Source organism: Lissotriton helveticus, chromosome 6 (assembly GCF_964261635.1).
Source record: "Lissotriton helveticus chromosome 6, aLisHel1.1, whole genome shotgun sequence".
Classification (NCBI taxonomy): Eukaryota; Metazoa; Chordata; class Amphibia; order Caudata; family Salamandridae; genus Lissotriton; species Lissotriton helveticus.
In genome coordinates this window covers 591,883,883-591,896,991 of record NC_136067.1, presented here as the reverse complement: position 1 = coordinate 591,896,991, position 13,109 = coordinate 591,883,883, and the positions used below count along the sequence as shown (strand labels likewise).

Genomic DNA, 13,109 nt, shown 5'->3' with positions numbered 1-13,109 from the left:
CCCCCAGTTACTCATTTCTACACATGGGGCTGTGGGAGGAGCAGGTCTTGGGTAATACCTTTGGTGAGATTATGTCTAACAAAGTGGAAGCTTGGTACAGATTCATAGACGATTTGTTTATAATATAGAAGGGGTCAATGTGTGAAGCAGAACAATTCATTAGTGACACCAACAAGAATGAATTGAATTTAAACTTCACAGGGACTATAAGTAAGAACAAAGTCAATTTTTTAGAGGTATATGTAGAAGGAGGGAGACTGCAGACCAAACTACATCACAAGGAAACTGCGGGTAATACAATCCTCCATGCCTCTAGCCAGCACCCCAACCATTTAATCCGAAGCATCCCCTACGGGGAGATGCTGAGGATCAGAAGAATCTGTAGTACAGATGCCGCCTGCCTAACAGCACAAAATGAGAGCAAAACAAGATTTATACAAAGAGGCTATACAGAAAATTTGGTTTTAAAAGCAATGGAAAGGGCCAATCAAGCAGGAATGGTCCCGGCTGCGCAAGCAGGTGCGGGGCCAGAATATGCAGCGGCAAATAATACTGGGTGCCAGCCTAGACTTATTATGGAATATAGTCGCCAACACAGGCAATTACAAAATATTGTCAAGAAAAACTGGCATATAATCACAGGGGACCCTGTGATTGGAAAAACGGAGGCGAACTATCCGGCCATAACATACAGTCGCGCCCGGTCCATGAATGACATGTTGGTCAAGAGCAGTCCGGAAGTATTAATCAGGGACAACTGGCTAGGGAAAAGCAAGGGTTTCCTAAAGTGTGCCGTGTGCAAGGCATGTACCATAGGAAAGAACAAAACAACATATAGCTCCCCATTCAGTGAAGCTGAAATTCCTATTACTAAGAAGATAACTTGTAAGTCAGATCATGTTGTCTACGTGTTGGAATGCGCTTGTGGGCTGTGTTACGTTGGTAGCACTAAGCTACAAGTCCACAAGCGCATATTGCAACATATGAGGGCAGTAACCAACAAAGATGAAGCCTATCCTGTGGCGAGACATGTAAATTCATGCCACAAGGGGGATGTAAACTGCCTAAAGTATTTTGCAATAGACATGGTACAGCCTTTACGAAGAGGGGGCAACAGAGAAGCTAGTTTAAGATTACTGGAAACCCGTTACATTCTGGAGCTTGACACCAAGACACCGTATGGCCTCAATGCGACGGAAGATTTATACACTTGTCTACAACTGGAATAACACCATAAGACAAGAGGTATGATTCTGTCAAGAGATGCATAAGCCCAAAATGAGATTCAGGGGTATAAAAGTCGTCAAACAAATTAAACCATCTAGCACTGCCAGGTTTTAAATATTATCAATTTAATCACAATTTTAAAGGGCAAACCACATAATTTCTTTTCAATGTGCAGGATTAACACAAAAAATTCCCAAGCAGTATAGTAGCAGTAATCTGAAAAATGACAATGCCCACTGGGGCAGTATTTCCAAATCCTCTCAAAATACCAAATTCAAGTGAGTTCAGTACACAATATGCACTTTATCTTGCCAACTTTGCACAAAATCCACCCTTTTTCATAAAATTATTTTTACAATATTTTAAAGGGTATGTGTACATAAATGATTAATTATGAAAATTGATGTTGGTGTATATAAATGTTAAAACTGACATTGCATATTTGCACATATTTATATATTTATCTCATTTATTGTGAATTTTGCACATATCCGTGGAGTATTAAATTAAGAGGAAATTGCTAATAATGGAAAGAAGAAGGAAAAAAACAAATGTAAGGAATTTTGAAAAAGCCTTTGTTAAAAAGTTTGGATTAGGCTGAAGTACTTTGTTTATTTCTATAGGCTTGGGAACATGTGACCTTTTCTGCACTACAAATCACGAGGTGAATTTCGACCATGTCATGTGATCAAGGGCTCCATGGCCCGAAACGCGTCATGGCGGACAAGAGGGTGCACAAAAATAAATAAGCGCTGAAACCAACCTGATTGTGTCCGTTTCGTTATTCTGGTTCCAGTTTCCTTGGGGCGGACAACGAAGTTCTGGTCATATATATATATATATATAAACACATTAATGCATATAAACATTGTCATAAACTCAGATATAGAAGAGTGGACAACGGGGAGGCGGGTGGGCATGTGAGGAATCCGCAGGCAGATACTGTATCCACCAGAAAAAGCGTTACCGAAGGTAAGTAAAATGCTCTTCTGATGGATACATGTGCCAGTGGATTCCTCACCTTGTGACTAGATTCCCACAGCAGTCCCCACTCCCGGAAGAGGGTGTGCACTCTTCTATACCAGAAGATCTTGAAGGACAGAACGCGCAAAATGGCCATCCCTCCTCATCTCGCTATCCAAGCAGTAATGATTTGCAAAAGTGTGGAGGGAGGCCCATGTCGCCGCTCTACAAATGTCTTCTACAGGTACACCTCTAGACAAAGCAGATGTTGATGACTTTGATCTAGTAGGATGAGCCCTTATACCCTCTGGAGGTTCCTTACCAGCCAGGGCGTAGCAGATTTTGATGCATAGTATGATCCATCTTGAGAGTGTGCGCTTGTGCACAGCTCTTCCTTTTTTGCAGCCAGCAAATCCAACAAAGAGCTGGTCATCCACTCAATGGTCTTTTGTCCTATCAAGATAAAAGCTCACCGCCCTTTTGGGGTCCAGACGGTGAAGTCGCTCCTCCTCCTTGGAAGGGTGAGGGGGAGGATAGAATGTAGGAAGGGTAATGGACTGTCCGAGTTACCACCTTAGGCAGAAAAGCAGCCCTGGTCCTAAGAACCATTTGTTCAGCATGAATGGTAAAGAACGGGGGCTTTGAACTAAGAGCTTGAAGATCACTTACCCTCCTTGCCGAGGTAATTGCGACAAGAAAAACAAAAGTCTCAAAGGACACCTGTGTAGAGGTTCAAACGTAGAACCCATTTAATATGTAAGAACCAGGTTCAAGTCCCATCGAGGCACAATAAAGGGAGTAGGGGGAAACTTATTTGTTAAACCCTTTAAAAATCAGGAGATTTAAACAAAGATGGTTGATTCGGTAAACAGATAAAAGCCGATAAAGCTGATAGATATCTCTTTACCGTAGCTACAGCAAAACCCTGCTGCGCCAATGAAAGAGCAAATTGAAGTATTTCTGACAAACGAGCTCTCAAAGGATCAACAGAATTCTCCCCACACCAGGATACAAATTTAGACCACCTATAAGAATAGATGGACTTGGTGGAGCTACGCCTGGCCGATAGAATGACATCTGCCACACCAGGTGGGAGAGAAAAGGAATTCAGGTTGCCCCGTTCAATCGCCAGGCATGAAGGTGTAAGGTCTGGAGGTGGGGGTGTAGAACCTGCCCCTGCGACTGCGAGAGGAGGTCTGCCCTGAGAGGGAGACGGAGCGGTGGGCACGAGGAGAGGTGGAGAAGATATGGGTACCACATGAGTCCCTTGCTCACTTTGCCACTGGATTCAAGCAAGCCGGGCTGAAGACGGCTGTAATGCCAGAAACCGGTCCTCGGGAGCTTGTTTTCGGTCCAGGGAAGGCCTGGCTTAGCAGTTCGGGCTGGACTGTTCCCATGAGGCACAGGGTCAGACTGATTTGCATATGGCCATGTCTGAACTGGGGTGGCAGAGTGGGCTAAAGAACGGTGATGGATTAAACCCAGATCTGTTGACTGGGTGTGAGTATTTGATTGGTTCAGATGCTCCGTCCATCACCATCCCCTTTTGTACCACATCCTTAGAAGGAGCATCAGATACCGTGGGCAACCCCCATTCTGGTGAAAATTTCAGACCACTTGCATCATGCAACTCTTCAAAATAATCCTCCTGATCCTGAAGCTCGCCTTGTTCAATCTCAGCTTCTCCATAATTTCTTTCCTGCGCTATACGCCTCGACCACTCCATTCGAACCAACGTCGTCGGGTCCTGTAACGACTCCAATGGAGTCGGAGCTGGCGTCGAATTAGGAGCTGGAGCCGGAGCCGCCTTCGAATGTGAAACTGGTACCGGCGTCGAACTTCGAATTGGATCTCGAGGTCGCTCCGTAGCCAGTGAAGCCGTGCACGGAGTCGATGACCTTGGAGGCGCCGAGAGAAGCCATGGTGGAGTCGGCGTCGGCATAAAAGGCAGGAAAGGAGCCGGAGCATAAGCCTGCGGCACACCCAGATTATAAGCCAATGGACCCATGGGACCAGCCGGCGCACCAGAGGGGTACATTGCTCTCGCATATACGCCATACATGGCGTTTAGAAAATGCGAAGGGTCCTGACCAGGACCAGGAAATTGAGGGTACGTACCCACCGGCTGCTCGTGAGGAGGCTGCACCGGATTCGACTCCGCCTGTACCTCTTGTTCCTCGGGATGATGTACCGGAGTCGTCGAGCCCTGAGGAACTTCTTCTTCTCCTTTATGCACCGAAGACTGATACGGATCCGGAGACGGATTCGATTCCGGAGCCAGTGTAGGCTCCTGAGATTGTAAAGGCGTGGCCTCACCTTCAGGATTATGAGCTGGAGACGGAGATATCATGCCCTTACGATGTTTTCATAAAGATGATTTCTTTTTCGAGTCTGACTCCCTGCTGGAATGATGTCTTGAACTGTGCTTTTTTCTCCTATGATTCTTTTTTGATGAACCAGAAGCATGACCCGAAGCCAACTTCGAAGCCGACCTCGACCGGGACCTCGACCTCGACTTCGACCTCGACCTTCTCGATCTTGACCTCGAAGCTCTCTCGGTAACCTTACCCTTCAATTTGGCAACAAGAAGTTTTGCCTCTCGTTCCCGAAGAGCCTTTGGGTTAATTTTAAAACAGGATCGACAACCCTTGACGTCGTGATCCAAACCCAGACACCATAGACAGTCACCATGAGGATCGGTAATGGACATCATCCTCCTACATGAATCGCATGGTTTAAATCCTGTCTTCCTCGATGACATCTCGACAGAAGACAGCAACACCAAAACAGATACAGAAACCAGAAATCCACAAAAGTAACAAAGTTACTATCCGTACAACAGGAGATCCCAAGAAACCGTTAGCGTAGACGACGCGGAAAAAAGGGAACTGATGTCATCACGCCGACGTAGGCCTTATAAGGAGTTAGTAACGTTAGTCGGAGTCGCGCGCGATGCCGTGCTCCTGTGACGTCGTCCATGCCGGCGTGCTACAAAAGAATTTTCCGAACGTTGCTGACGCAGGGGGATATTCACAAGGTGAGGAATCCAATGGCAGATGTATCCATCTGAAACAAGGATTACTTGGTTGGAGACATAAGAAATCCCCAAGCAGACACACTGATGCCCACCTGCCACACTTGCAGTCAGTCCCCCATTTTAACTATGGAACCCACAAGCCTTCTGAGGGTGCAGCCCCAGCCATAGAAAACCCATCACCTAATGACCCCTGCACCAAAGGACTATCAGGTCGCAGGGAAGGCCAAGCTGCCTTATTGAGGATAGGGCAGCTGTCACTGACTTTCCCTACCTCAGAGGACCACGCGAAGAATGGCGGTCACGGGCAGGGAAATAAATCTGTCCCCATGCACAGGGAACAAAATCCCTGCATGCAAAGCCATTTATTGTTTGTGAATTTGTTAAAAGGAAAATCAGAAAATGAAAGCCGATAGGGTGAGACAAACATGGCATCTGCTTGGCGTTGATCAGTGCCATCAGCGCAGACACCATCCAGGCAGCTGCACTGAAGGTTTAGAGGTCACTGACAAAGGTGCTAATCTCAGTTCATAGCAACCAAATACTCCAATTTGAAGGCTATTAACCATATATAAATCTACCCCATTGTTTATTTTTCCTTCCTCTTGAACTTATCCCATTGCCAGAAGCCTTATGCTAGAATATAAAAGTACATAGAAAGTCTAAAATCATAATATTATGCGAATTGTATGACTGCCTTGAAGACGATTGGGGAACAGCAACTTGTTCTTCACTTCTCCCTTCACCATTAGAAAACTTCAGACGCTGCAAGTTGACTATAGCAACCACGTTCGTAGGCGATAGGCAATGTAAACTTGAATGAGTAGGGAGGAGGAGGAGCAGGAGGCTAAAACTGAAAACACTGATCACGAAAACATACACTTAAGTAGTGCAAACTAATGATAGGAATGAGGGCAGTCCAGGAAAGAGGAGATAAAAGACAGAGAAATTTAATAAGGTGAGGGAGCAGAAAGCAAGTGAAGGTAGTACAACTAACACCTTCAACCTTTCATGAGACCTTTAGAGAATTGACCTTCACAGATAAAGAAATGGGTAGTACCCAGAAAAAGGGAATGACCGATGCTGGCAGTGCATGTAAACAATGCAGTGAAGCAGTGGCCGGTGCAGACCAGGCAAGCAAGCCAATGTGTCCCAGGTCCAAAATGACGAGCTATTAGGCTTGGAAAAACACACTATTTTGCAGGGCTAGAGGGATGTTTATAGACCAAGCCTAAGTATTATCCCCCATGAAAATCAACGATCAACTACAAACTTAGGGGTCTAGTTAGGGATCCAAAAGTAATCCTCTACTCAAAGTAACCTTATCAATAGTACAAGGGTACGATGACAGTGACACTAACAAACCAGATCACAAGATGTGAAGAACCAGTAGCGTAAGTCCCCCCTGGTTTAGGATTCCCATCAACGGTCTTGTAATGATCAATATTATCATTTGGTAATCCTTATCGGGTATTGTGTCTCTAGATCATTGAGACCGGCATACCCAGATAACCAGATACGGGGTAGCGACCCACAATCACTCGGTACTACCACATGATGTTGATATGATGGGAAGTGCAGTGTAAAAAAAAAAATATATAAGTGGTGGTCTAAAAAAGGATAGGGAGCTCAACCAAGGATATTTTTAATAATTGTTGGCCCCTTCCCTATTAAAAACAAGAACAGTGTAGTATCATCATCGCAGTCCACACAAATAGCTGCGAGGAGACCAACATGTTTCAGCCACTAAAGGTTAACTCCTCCGGCTTTCGTCAGGGTCTCTGTTCAAATAATATACTACTGCTTAAATGTGAATAAAGTGTGAAAAAATATACAAAAAAACACACAAGTGAAAACCAGTAAAGGATATAATGTTCCTTCGACTGTATCAACTCCTCTCTTCGGCACCTGGTTGAATTTATACCAGGGTGTCCGGGGAGTGGACCTCACCTCTTCCTGGACCTGGCTCAGGCCTCCCCCTGACTCAGTCACGCCTGAGACAACGACGACAGAGCGGGGTCTCACATATCCTGAGCCAGGTCCAGGAAGAGGTGAGGTCCACTCCCCGGACACCCTGGTATAAATTCAACCAGGTGCCGAAGAGAGGAGTTGATACAGTCGAAGGAACATTATATCCTTTACTGGTTTTCACTTGTGTGTTTTTTTGTATATTTTTTCACACTTTATTCACATTTAAGCAGTAGTATATTATTTGAACAGAGACCCTGACGAAAGCCGGAGGAGTTAACCTTTAGTGGCTGAAACATGTTGGTCTCCTCGCAGCTATTTGTGTGGACTGCGATGATGATACTACACTGTTCTTGTTTTTAATAGGGAAGGGGCCAACAATTATTAAAAATATCCTTGGTTGAGCTCCCTATCCTTTTTTAGACCACCACTTATATATATTTTTTTTACACTGCACTTCCCATCATATCAACATCATGTGGTAGTACCGAGTGATTGTGGGTCGCTACCCCGTATCTGGTTATCTGGGTATGCCGGTCTCAATGATCTAGAGACACAATACCCGATAAGGATTACCAAATGATAATATTGATCATTACAAGACCGTTTATGGGAATCCTAAACCAGGGGGGACTTACGCTACTGGTTCTTCACATCTTGCGATCTGGTTTGTTAGTGTCACTGTCATCGTACCCTTATACTATTGATAAGGTTACTTTGAGTAGAGCTATTAGGCTTATCAGAGTTTTTTCCCTATTTGCAAGCAATAGGGAGGGAAATCATCAAACCAGGAGCAGATAACCGAGACAGGCAGCAAAGTTAGCCTATTGTGAGCATAGCACCTACTCAACTCCCTTCTTAAGTATAAGTTATCTATTGGGAACAATAGACAGTTACAACTGTATTTAGTTGAGACCTAGAAACAAACACAGGGCAAACACCTGCGGAAAATGCAGGAGGAGAATAAAGAAAGCACACAAAGAATAAAGAATATATAAGTACAAAAACAGACTGGTGAAACGAGAAATGTAAATAGGGAAAAGACAGAAAAAAACAATAATGAGGACAAGGGAGAAACAATAACACACAGGACAAGAGAAAGGGAATCATCATAGAAACAAAGGGAAAGCTTCGAATACATTATGTGAATAGTAAGGGCATGAGGCTAACTAACACTAGGGAATACATGCCAGCCCAAAGACAGTGACAGTCACAGGCTGTGAGGAAGAGAAAAACGTACAACTTAGGAGACAATAAGAGCTTTTTTTATGGAAGGAAGGACTTAATCCACCTTACAAGACAACATAAAACCTAAAGAGAAAGATGTCGAAAAAAATAATACACTGAAGTAATGATGCAAAAGCCATCATGAAAATCTACAAGATATGTTACGTAGAGAATGACTAATAAACTGGTTATTACAAATACTGTAAGGAGTAGAAGAAAAGATGGTGCATCAAATGACACATTTGTAGCAACAAACTGAAAACCTCAGATCAACAGACTATTGTGTGTGTTTTTAAGGTCAAACAGAACGAAGCAGAGAAGAAAACAGAACCCGAAGCTAGTCAGAACGATGACAGACATAAAATATACAAAGTCACAGATTACTCAAAAGAAACATATATGAAAAGGACAAACGTATGGACTTGAGAGCAGCCAGTAAGAAATCGGCTATGCTCTATGTTTTTCCAGAGGCCTAACTATAATGGCTTGAACATTCTGCCTAGAGAAACGTACAGCACAAAAAGAAAGAAAGCCCACATTAGTACTGAAGGTCAAGTGGAAGAATATAGGTAGGTGCAGTGTGGTGAGCCAGCTCTGCCTATTTCAACGCATTGCTTTCAGGGTCATTCAGCTCACCACATTCTTGTCTGTTTTTTGTGAACTAGCTTGCAAGAACCTGTCAATGACTTCAGCACCGCAACGTAAAATCACAGCAGAGGTGAAAAGTATGTGTGTCATGTCAGAACTATTTTGGATCATCAGATATACCAGACAAAACTGTCATGTCACTGTCACTATTTATCATGACCTGCAACATAGAGCCGTTCATCATCACCACACCTTGCAGTGCAAGAGGGCCCCCATATCTCTGGGAGGCATTCCAGTCTGTTCACTGCAGGGGCGGCTCTAGGCTCATGGCGGCCCTGGGCAGGGAGCGTAGGTAGGGAGCCCCAGAAGAGAGGGTCCGGGCGAGGCGGAGGCCAGTGAAGAGGGGGGCGGAGGGGGGGGGGGTTTGGGGGGCTCGGGGTGTTTGGAAGTGGAACAGAGCCAGAGGCTGCCAAATCCCTGCCAGGGGCCACCACGCAAATATGTATCCATTCTCAGAGGATTATTATTTTAAGGATATATATTGGCGTGGTGGTCCCTGGGGTTTGGTGGCCCTGTGCAGGTGCACAGCTTCCATATGCCTAAGGCCGCCCCTGTTCACTGTCTTTGTATAACTATGAGGTGGGAGGAATGAAAACTAGAGGCGCTTAGAAACAGATTTTGCAGGGTGTCCTAGTGATCATTTTGCACTATATTTTGATGAAACTTTTTGTAATTACCAAACAAGCAAAACCCTAGATAAATGATGAACAAACACAACCGGGAGAATTAACTAAGGCCCTCACGTTGAGATGGGCAGTCACCAAAATCACCACCCACTGCCTCTTGGATCCCCACAATCTTTTAGAGGGGATTTGGTTTTGTAAAACAAGACAGACCGGTTGACATCGAGCATTTTTACACATAGTGCTTGTGCTGTGTTGAAGAAAGAACTCTCAGCAAAAAATACCTGCTGACCCAACAAGGATTTGTAAATATGGTGGGTTGGTTGTTGCTACAGCGACATGGCAGCCTAAAGCCACACCTTTAGATGCCCTATGCAGATGAACTTACACTTATGCTTGAGTGCTGAAAAACCTGCACTTTTACTCTTGGCTTCAGGATCGCAGCTATCAATCAATACTGTGGCAGGTGGAGAGGATCTGAGGTCCAGGAGATTCAGGGGTCGATTGCACCCCATTTAGTGGCTTTTATTTTACTACCAAAAGAGAGTTTTGAGCTTAATTGTCTTCCTGGCGTTAAAGCCCACAGCACTTTATTCGAGGAATGTATGCCAGTGCCATGGTCCGTGTTTGGTATGGCAGAGCAGGTGTTACTACTAGCTCCTTTGGGATAGCTTGTGGGGTCGGACAGGGATGTGTGCTCGCCCCTTTTCTTTTTTCGCTCAACACCAATAGTGTGGAAGTTGCTTTGGTGACATCTGCAATTGACGTCCCACTAATTAATTCCACCGCTGTGCCAGTACTTCTCTATTCAGATGAGGCGGTCTTGTTGGCTTGGACCGGCAAATCACTTCAGCATCTGATAGAGACGTACAGGGAGTTCATGAACAACTTTGAACTCAGAGTTAATGAAGCAAAATCATTTGTGCTAGTTGCAGGCGAGAAACCAAGGAAAAACCCAAGATGGAACATCAAAGGAAGAAAATTGAAAGTGGTGAATTCATTTTCCTATCTAGGGGTTCTCTTTGATTGTAAAAACACCTGGCAAGCTATGGTGGATAACAGGAGGCTTATGATGGAAAGAAGCATAGGGGCACTGTCCAGATATACGAAAAGGTTGTGAACAAAGCTAGTGGATGTAATTAATAAGACCTAAGAAGCAAAAGTTAAATCCGTTACAACCTATGGAACTGCTATCTGGGGAACCGCAAGTACCCAAGTTTTGCAACAAACTGAGGATTGCTTTTGGAAGCGCTTGCTATGCCTCTCTAAGGCTGGTTCCTCCTATATCTGTCACCTGGAACTGGATGTTCCCTTTATATCGTACTTGATTCATATTGATCCACCACTTTTGTGGAACTCGGTATGTAGAAGGGAAGATTTGACGCTAACACACAACATATTAAAAGATTCACTAAACCTTAATGGTGTAGCTAAAGTTAAACGGTTACAATATATAAAGAACAGTCTTTAGTCCGTTGGGAAGCCTAATCTATTCGATGATCCCCTCGCATGTAGAGCTAAATCAAGAACTAAGCTGAAGGGCCTTTTGTTGGCAAAAGAGAAGAGATTAAGAAATGACCTTAATTCTAAAAAGCCTATGGGAAATTTATATCTCCTACCTCTTAGACTGAGCATTCAGGACCGTACATAACTAAACTTTGTGACAAATCTTAAACATACATTTCTATTAGTTAGGTTTCGTTTGAATTTTATTCCCTTAATGTTGGGTTATCCTACTAACACATTTTCCATGGAGGGACTCACTGTTTGTTCTTGCGACTCCCGTTCATCCCAATGTGATTTACATGTTTTATTCTTTTGTAGAATTTATCTGGAGCAAAGGAAGAGATATATATTGCCATTCTTGCGTAGAATGAATTTTAGACAATGTCGCCCAGCTCTATATTTTTTTTTAATGTTTACCGGATCCTTTTACGTGTTTTTGTCTGGCATCACTTATTCAGTGTGATCTAAACAGGAGGAAACAGACTTTGTCATGATGAGCTAATTTGTGCAGGCTTTTAGGGACTTTACTCGTTTTTAACAATGTGTGTTTTTATTATGTTCTGTAATTAATATTGTTTATACTGAAATAACGATCTAAGAAGGTATTAAGAAGGTATTTTATCTTGTATTTATGTAGTATACTTTTTATGCCATTGTTTTTCTCGTTGGCGAAATAAAGTGATGATGATGATGAAACCCTTAGCAATTACCAAACAAGCAAATCCCTAAATAAACAATGAACAAACACCTCAGGGGAAAGCAACTAAGGCCCTCGCGTTGAGATGAGCAGTCCCCAAAATCACCATCCAGCTGCCTCTTGGATCCCCACAATCTTTTAGTGGGGATTTGGTTTTGTAAAACAAGAAAGACCGGTTGGCATTGAGCATTTTTACACATAGTGCTCGAGCTATGTTGAAGAAAGAACTTTCAGCAAAAAATACCTGCTGACCCAACAGGGATTTGTAAATATGGCGTGTCGGTTGTTGCCACAGCGGAATGGGCCTCTCAGGCCGAAGTGCAGTGCTGAGGGGGCCCCCTTGAGCTTGAGGCCCCCCCCGCACTGCGGGGGATGCGTGGGCCTGTGTTACGCCCCTGGGCATGGCAGCCTAAAGCCACACCTTTAGATGCCCTATGCAGATGAACTAACGCTCATTCTTGAGTGCTGAAAAACCTGCACTTTTTTTACTCTTGGCTTCAGGATCGCAGCTATCAATCAATACCGTGGCAGGTGGAGAGGACCTGAGGTCCATGAGATTCAGGGGTCGATTGCATCCCAGTTAGTGGCTTTAAATGTTACTACCAAAAGAAGGTTTGTGGCTCAATTTCCTTTCTGGCGTTAAGGTCCACAGGACCCGTCCTCCGGTACTGCTTGGTCCTGCAAATAATGGAGTCCGTTGAATCACTCTCCAAAATACTGTGAAAAGTTGAGTGGTACTATTGAAAAATTATTGTCCGAAAACATTCACCAGGATCACCAACATCAAAATAAAGAAATACACAGAAAAATAAAACACGAGTAGAACAAAAGAATATATATACTAATGTTGCTGTGGAGCAGAATCAAAATGATTCAAATTGTAGTTTCATCTATATAGGCAGGATTGTACCACTGCCAATTTCCCAGTGATGAAAACTGGCACGGGGACAGCACACAAAATCAAAATGTAATTATGTGAATTCTTCCATGTACACTTCTTTAGCTCACTCGTGCTTACCCTACACTGGGCCTTAGTAGCAAGTATTCGTTTCCCATCTCAGCATCAATACATCAACATGCAAATCAGTTTTGAACACAACACAATAAGAGTGACCTTCATAGCAGAAACATACTCCAAGTTGTGTGAGCGCACCAAGCATACTCACAGTCTCAGAAGTGGTTTGTGATTTCCTAATATCTTTAATAACTACCATCT

At 43.8% G+C, this 13,109-nt stretch overlaps 1 protein-coding gene across 7 annotated transcripts in view; it reads right to left on the bottom strand.

Annotated features, from left to right (window-relative positions):
• The window catches only part of RIMS1 (regulating synaptic membrane exocytosis 1), a 2,308,950-nt gene that overhangs the window by 1,648,310 nt on the left and 647,531 nt on the right, over nucleotides 1-13,109 (bottom strand). The window lies entirely within an intron of this gene.